Source organism: Notothenia coriiceps, unplaced genomic scaffold, assembly GCF_000735185.1.
Source record: "Notothenia coriiceps isolate Sejong01 unplaced genomic scaffold, NC01 NC01_scaffold00038353, whole genome shotgun sequence".
NCBI classification, from domain to species: domain Eukaryota; kingdom Metazoa; phylum Chordata; class Actinopteri; order Perciformes; family Nototheniidae; genus Notothenia; species Notothenia coriiceps.
This window is the reverse complement of record NW_011371054.1, coordinates 111,364-118,556: the sequence shown is the minus strand read 5'-3', so window position 1 is coordinate 118,556 and position 7,193 is coordinate 111,364.

Here is a 7,193-nt window from a genome sequence, read left to right as displayed (position 1 = left end):
CCCCCTAATGATAACCTGAGATGGTGAATTATAACTCACAATGAAAATTGTTCAGGAAAGTGGGTATAGAGTAGACATGTAGAACTAGATAAGCTTATGATAAGCCAGCCTTGTCTACTTATTAAGGAAAAGTGGGAGGTTCTTTTTAATAAACAGTAGCCTCTCTGCTTTATCAGCCATAAGTCTGTTCCTCTTCTCATCAAGCACATGAGAGGCAGCGCTGAACAGTCTCTCGCTGTCAGTGCTTGTGATTTGATCTCACTCCGCATATTTGTCCTGGTGTTTTGATTTCAAGTGGTGGAGTAATCCCCAAGTGGTGAAAGTCTTTGCAGTTACACCCCCTCGAGAAATGTCAGCTGAACACGTTTTACAAATCGCAATCCGCGCCTCTTTCTCTGATATTTTTAAATATCTCCAAGCGGCAGACATGTTGGCTGTGAGCCAGCCGCGAGCATGGTCGCGCGCCGTGCTTGTCGCCGCGTTTTGATTACGTCATCACAACAACACGTTAGCTTACCAACGTAACCCTGTTCCCTGACATTCGGTGATATTTTTTCGGTGCTAGAACCCTTTCGGCCGAAAGGGCCTTTTTAACCATTTCCGGCCGATAATTTTCGGCGGCCGAATATTCGGTGCATCCCTACAATATTCCTAAATATGCTATTGCTACACTTTATGGCAAAAATTGCACTTTTCTGTTGGTCTTGGTTAAGTACCACCTTGAAAAAAATAAACAATATTTTTTTGCTTAAGTTTATGTATTCAGTCATTATTCAATGGTATACTAAAATCCATTTGAAAAAAATTGCTTCTCACTCAGGTCAAATATTTATATGTGATTAAAAATGCGATTAATTTCAATTAATTAATTACAAAGCCTCTAATTAATTAGATTAATTTTTTTAATCGAGTCCCGGCCCTAATATATATATTACTGCACTATTTTTTGTTGAGTGGTTCAAATTTCGGATGGCGATTTATTGACAAAGGAAAAAGTGGGTCCCGAGGCCTGACCAGTTGAGAACCACTGCCTTAAAGCATACACTGCCTTATTGTCTGTTATACTGTAAATGGGTCCATAATGTACAAACAAACATTATGCAAGCAAAACATGCCGATTACCTTGGGTAAAGCCACACAGTGCAGATACCGTGACTGTAGAGCTTGACTAAAGCCGAAAAAAACTGCTTTAAGCGAAGTGTTGTCAGACCATGTCGGTCAGAAAAGTTTTTAGTTCTTCCAAAATGCCACACTTGAGTGCGGGGTGAAAAGCCTGCCATCATCAAGAAAAGGGAAATGCAGTAATTGCTTTAATGTGGGGATAGCAGTGCGCTCTTTCTGACAGTCTCTGCTGGAAGGCAGTGTTGCATTCATTTGTAGGCTGCACATCAAAAAAGACAGAAAAAGTGGTGTGAAGAAAAGACTTCTCTATCACCTCCACACAGCAGCGTGAAACACGGATCATAGACTTGAGAACATACCCCTCATTACAGAAGTGACCTGAAAGCATGGCTAGTGTCTTCAACTTACTTTCAGATGTACCATGTCCTTTGTTGACATTTATATTATACACTGTACGTTTAAGGACAGAGGAAATAGGGTAGAAGTGGGGTATCTGATGGGACTGGGAGTATACAGATGATACAATCCAAAACTCAATAGCATGACTAAACAAACATGCTACATCACATTATTGGCAAAAATTGTCTAACTGCAGCTGTCCTTATGTATACATTGTTTTTTACTTATCTATAGTTTATTTCTTGTTGTCAATGTGGATTAATCATTTGGTTGCATTATGTTTGTTCGCATGTTTGTTACATGATCCTTCTCCGCCCAATGTATTTCCCTAGGGGGCAATGAAGGAAGTTATTACAAGATATGAAATGCTTTGCTTGACATTTTTCAATGTTCAACTATTTATAAAGCGGCAAAGTATTGCTTTGAGATGTTCTCTGTTGATTAAACACAACAAGGTGATATCTGGAGATAACACTATTCATTATTAGAAAGATATTTAGATTTGTGCCACCATCCTCCCACTTTTATCATTATCAATGTGGCTCCACATTGTTCAAAATAGCATTTAGAGAGAAGAATGGAAAATGTTATGCGTGTTATGCAGGATTATTAGGCCAAATTATACCACGTTCAAGGCCATAGAAAAGCCCCAGGCAATTGCCAGCTCTGTTGTAAAAAGACAGCCAGCGCTCTCTCCTTTCTCTTCCATTGTGCTCTGTCATTTTACATTTCCATCCCAAGGGAAGCCAATCTCTGACATCTCAGCAGATTACTGCTCCTCAGCCCCTCAGGAGGACACTCGACCCTGAGAGGAGGAGCAAGAGTAAACCCCAATCTGCCCTTTCTGTCCTCCTTCACCCCTCTCTGTCCCCAAGGAAGACTGCCATGTCAAAGTGAGTCATTAGCCGTGTCTGAGAATCCAACCAGCAGCAATGTCTCCATATGGCGAAACAGGGGAGAGTCTGTTGTGTCTATATTTAGTGGATATAATGGCGGGAAAGAGGTAGTCTATAATAACAAACGGATATAAACAAACAAACTATACTGACATGGGAACTGATATTATCTTCATAGTTCTACAACTCACCGGAAACTTGGCACGGCTGCTGAATTCTCTTGCCAAATTTGGCACGCAGCTTTTTGGTCCGCATGTAATGAGGTCACAAGGCTACAAGTTGCTCATTTGAGTGCACTCTCCAGACAACCATACTGCTGTGCATCCTGACCACCCCATGATATCATTTAATTGCATATTAGCCACCATTACAGGCAAATGTCTTGCTTTTTTATAAGCACAGACTTGTTCTCTAACTTTGAACATCACGTTTTGAAATGTAACACATGATTAAATCAACCAAATTTGATTTCAGGTAAGTCCTATATTGGACCTTGTTTGACTTGCTGCATATTATCCAGCTACATTTTAAATAAACCAACAACTTGATTCACAATATTAATACAAAATTATTTAATTGAAAATGATCGTATTGCACCACTAAGAACAAAATAGTCCATTCCACTGCGTACCAATGGCTGGAACCGCGGAAATAGTTAACTTAAAATGACGGCGGCACTGATCAAGGTTTTCTGTCTTTTATCACTGCCAGAGCCGCTACCTTGTTCCCTTTAGTGTTTACTTCCTTCCTGTCTTCTTCTGCTGATTTATCTGACGTCCAGTGCTCTTCCATTTAACCTCTTACTTTCTCTTGCTCTCTTTTTCTTTTCTTCACTGGGGAAGGATTTGGCATCATGAATCCAAAGTTTTGTGCTCTCAGAAAATATATAAATGAATATTAAAAAAGTATTCCGTGGTGTTCTCGAATTGATGTAAACTAATGTTTGTTGTTCACAGCTGACATAACATTTACCAGACTTCTTTCTTCGGATTGATATGACTGCACAATGCACATATCCCCTTGATCCTCCTTAGCAAAGGTCTGTTCTCCTAAGCAGTGGTCTGTGAGAATTATTACATGGCTTAGTTGAATACGCGATTCTGATTGGTTAGTTCAGACATTTCAGAGGTTAAATAACAGTAGTAACTCTAGACAACTCGACAGTAAGCAGAAATAAGTGTAATGTGTGACTTCAAATAGAGTAGTTTTGATTATTTCAAACCAACCACATATAAGTAATTTAGACAATAGAGTGGTGCAGGGATGAAGTAATTTTTGAGGCCGACCCGGAAGTAAGCTGCGCATGGGTTCCCTCGACAAGAAAGCAATGGGATTTCTCCATAGGCTTTTGGAATATTGTAAAAGATAAGATCTGTGGAAAACTAACCTGTTTGATAAATGCAAGTTTTGTTCAGCCGGATAATATCCACATGTTTACCAACTTTTATAATTTTTGAATTATAAATCTAATCGCCAGAAGCAAAATGCTAACGTTATGCTATAGAGGAACTACAGCCGAGCACAGCAGGGTCGCACGACTTCAACGTCACGCCAACTTAGGATCCATATTAAAAAATACAGATTGAAAATTGTACAAGTTGAAGTGTTTGTTTTAACAGTTTGCAAGAGCGCAGGTACTTGGTTTCAAGCAGAACAGGGCAAACAAACTTAGCGGGAGTGTTTACGTGTTCGGCGTAATGACGTACAACTTTCTCGACAACTTCTGTAGTCCTATTCAGCCACTTGTTAACAACCATTGTTTTTCAGACACGCAAACTCTTCAAGAATCATCAGTGGGGTCACTGCTGATGTATTGAATGTTGTAGAACAAAACGTGATCTGTCTCTTACATTTGTGTCAACCACAGACCTTATTTCCAGCTATTTTCCTAAATCCTGTGGAGAAATCCCGTTGACTCTGAGACGAGGGAACCGGGAGTGGTAACATGCTAACTCACTTCCGGGTTTTAGGACTCGTCACTGCACCACTCTACTGACATGCTTTGTAAGATGCCAAAACTATCAGTGACTCATATATGGCAAGCAAAACAATCCCACTTTGTACCACACCAGTATTCAGCCTGACAAGTGAGTAATATAGACTATTTGCACAAAAGTTTCTATCTATTTTTCTCACAAAAATCTAACAAAAAAAGAGGTAAAATAAGAGCTCTCTACTGTCTGCTGTTGACATTCAAGAGGTTTACCCAGCCGGAGACGCAGGAATTACCAATTAATTCAACGCAAGGTTATAAGTCTATAGTGCATTTCAGAGTGTAAAGCATCATCATGAGGACACTGTCAGAGCTCATTTGAGAAAGCAACTGACACTAACTCTCACATCTACTTGCCAGACGACATTTAAACGGATAACAGTTTCAAACCTTATATTAAGACCAGAGATTTAAGTCTGCCATGCTTGCTGTACAACCAAGTTATAGATGTATTAAAATATATTCATTAGTATCCTGTAGACTTAATAAATTACACTTCAATGTGCTGGAAATTAGAATAACAGGCACAGAATGTCTGTGAGTGCACAGCAGGATGCCCTGGGAGAAAAGCACTGCAGTGGAAATGAGCAAGTCCTTTCTAAACTGTCCCACACAGGGTAGACACACATAAAAACTGCCAACAAATATTTAAACATAGAATATGTATTACCTTTAGCTCTTAAAGTCCAGTTATATCCTATAATGAATCGCATAAATGGTATCTCTATGTAGACATTCCTATTCAAAAAGCACAGGACACTTTCAGGCAAAAGGCTCTTGGGTAAAACAGCAACATTTGATGCTGTACTGAGCTGTCAAAAGATAAGCATATGTTCTACTGGATTAAAAGCATGCATGAATCATTGGTGCCACATACAGCTTAGCGTGGTGCAGAAATGCTAAAAAATGCAAATCAACACCAGTGGCCTTTTCAGGATACTGTTTGTGTTTGTCAGTTTGCACAGAGTCATTGAATGTGGCTGTAGGAGAGGAAACGTGTGTCTGTCAATCGGTCGTTCCACCCCATTGGGACTATGCTCAAACATTCTAACAATTAGGCCATGTTCTTTGTAAAAGTGTTCATATTTGCACCTTATTAAAGCTCTAACTATAACTGCATGCTCAACATCTCATCTTTTTTTCCAGATCTTTGCCCCATGATGATCCTTGATCATTCCGTTACTTTTCTGCCTCCATGACACATATTTTGTTTTTCACTGCAAGATATCAACAACGACTGAATAGATTTAAAAAAAAAAAAAGTTAAAAACTGATGAAATGCCCATCAGCCTCAGTTGCACTTCATGTTGCTCATTAGCACATTTTAGACTGATAAACTCGAGTAACATGCAAACATTGAGTGGTGCACAAACATGTCCTAAAACCCAGAATTAACAATACCAACATTTCAGCACTTCCATTTCCCTTGTCTCAAAGTCAATGGTTTTTTGTGTTAGAAGCATGAAATAAGGTCTGTGGTTTACACAAGCTGAAGAAATGTAAACGTACATAATATATGTCAGTAAATACTCCACTCGTTAATATGCAAAGCTTCTATGTGTCTTAAAAACAGTGGTTGCTAACAAGTGTCTAAAGCAACATCATCACACCAACACGAGACAACCTTCGGGTTAGTGGTGGTGATGCGTTAGCTTTTTACTTCTGGCATTTGCATTTACTCTTCAAAATCATAGAGTTGTGTTAATATGTGGAGATTTCCTTCTGAACAAAACATGTTAAGTATCATGAATGTTTATTTGCCACAGAGCATAACACACTGAAATCCAATCGGGAAATTCCATTGCATTTTGTCAAGGGAGCCCTTTGCGATGCTCACTTCCAGGTCGGACTACACAAATATGTCATCGCTGCACCACTCTATTAGCATTTAACTCACGGCCTCGCAGAGGCTGGGAACATTTTAAATCAGTGATACATTAACTTAAGTGAAATCAATGACTATGAGAGAAAAAATAAGGCTTTTCGCTGCCCAGCTTCAAAATGAGACCTTGAAACACTTGTGAAAAGCCATTTCAACCTCTATTTAACCAAGAGTTGAAAGCAACTTACACCGGTGCAGTTAGAGACAAAGTCACATTCTTTTCATTCTTACATCAAATTCTATATGGTTGCAAACTGCAAAACCAGTTCTACTGTAGGCTATACTGCTTACTGCCTACTAAATACACAATTGAATATGCCACTACCAGCAGACTATTCACACGGAAGTCAAGTAAAGCAATACATTATCTCCTCATCACATGACTGTGCCATTCACAACGTTTGAGGACTACGATGACATATCACACTGACATAACACTAACTGTGGTAGTTATATGACCAGTGTTTCCGCCAGACCAGGGCTGAGAGGGCGTCCACCCGGGAGAGAGTCACGTGACTTGAATTGAGCCATCCCTTATAGTAGATAATATCCCTTTACGTTGATGGGAATTACGGCTCTTTTTAGTGAGCCGGATCATTTGGCTCGGCGCACTAACAAGAAGAGCCGGCTCTTTTTACCACAGTTTACCACGGAGCCTCAGTTTCGCCGCTGCGAGGCTCCGGCACTCGCAGTTCACGCGCGCATCCTCCACCGCTCATCGTGTCCAAATCGTGCACGTTCCATTGTTGTCTGAGCTGAATAAGGCCGTCAAATGACGGCAAGACGCCCCCCTGGCGGAAACACTGTATATGACCAAAAGCACTTCAATAAAGTTCATAATGCTTTACAACAGTAATCACGACACATTAAAAAGCATTTTAAATTGACTTAGTAAGATCAA